Genomic DNA, 760 nt, shown 5'->3' on the forward strand with positions numbered 1-760 from the left:
GTCGTTTCATCCTGGACAGTGGTCTTGGCACTCACTAGCCCTCGGCCTCCCTCGCTACGCTTGGTGTACAGTCTCAGGGTGCTGGATTTGGGGTGAAACCCTCCATGCATTGTGAGGAGCTTTCTCATCTTGATGTCAGTGGCTCCAGTCTAGTAATGTTGTCATGAAGCAAATGAATGGGTTCCCAAAAAAAAAATCAGATGTCGAACCACAAAATTGTTGCCACATCTTCATCATTTTGGATAAGTAACACGTTTGGCTTGTTTTATGGTGCAAATGGAGGCACAGAATGTCTGTTATCATACTAGGGACCAAAAGTCCAGAGGTCAATTTTCACAACATACTTTGAAAATTCACTGTTCTGTGTTTATGTAAGTGCAACACTAAGTTTATGGAGTTGCTGTAATTATGTGAAATGTACAGTGTAAACAAAAACCTTACTCAAACATAATACAAATTGGGGCACAAAGACGCAACATTGCTGTAAACCTTCAAATCCAAATGTGAGTCTTTAGTCATTGTTAACCTGTCCAGTAAAAACTTTACCAGGAAGTTTACCAAACTGTTAAAGTGCTTAAATATTTAACTTCACAGAACACTGACCTAGAATGATTGAAGAGAGTGTTTGTATTTGTTCTGATCTTTGGTCAGTACGTATTCTCAATTTAGAGTGACAGCAGGGCAGGGAGGGAACTTGCAGTGGCAACAAACTGATGCAGATTATTTTTTAATAATGGAGATATTAGATGTGTTTGTACAG

The 760-nt window shown here is 39.5% G+C and overlaps 1 protein-coding gene across 1 annotated transcript in view; it reads left to right on the plus strand.

Moving 5' to 3' along the window:
- LOC123978378 (cytochrome P450 2K1-like) overlaps positions 1 to 760 on the plus strand; it is a 6,116-nt gene that overhangs the window by 1,437 nt on the left and 3,919 nt on the right. The gene's annotated exons all lie outside the window — the stretch shown is intronic.

The sequence above is a fragment of the Micropterus dolomieu genome, linkage group LG10 (assembly GCF_021292245.1).
Source record: "Micropterus dolomieu isolate WLL.071019.BEF.003 ecotype Adirondacks linkage group LG10, ASM2129224v1, whole genome shotgun sequence".
NCBI classification, from domain to species: Eukaryota; Metazoa; Chordata; class Actinopteri; order Centrarchiformes; family Centrarchidae; genus Micropterus; species Micropterus dolomieu.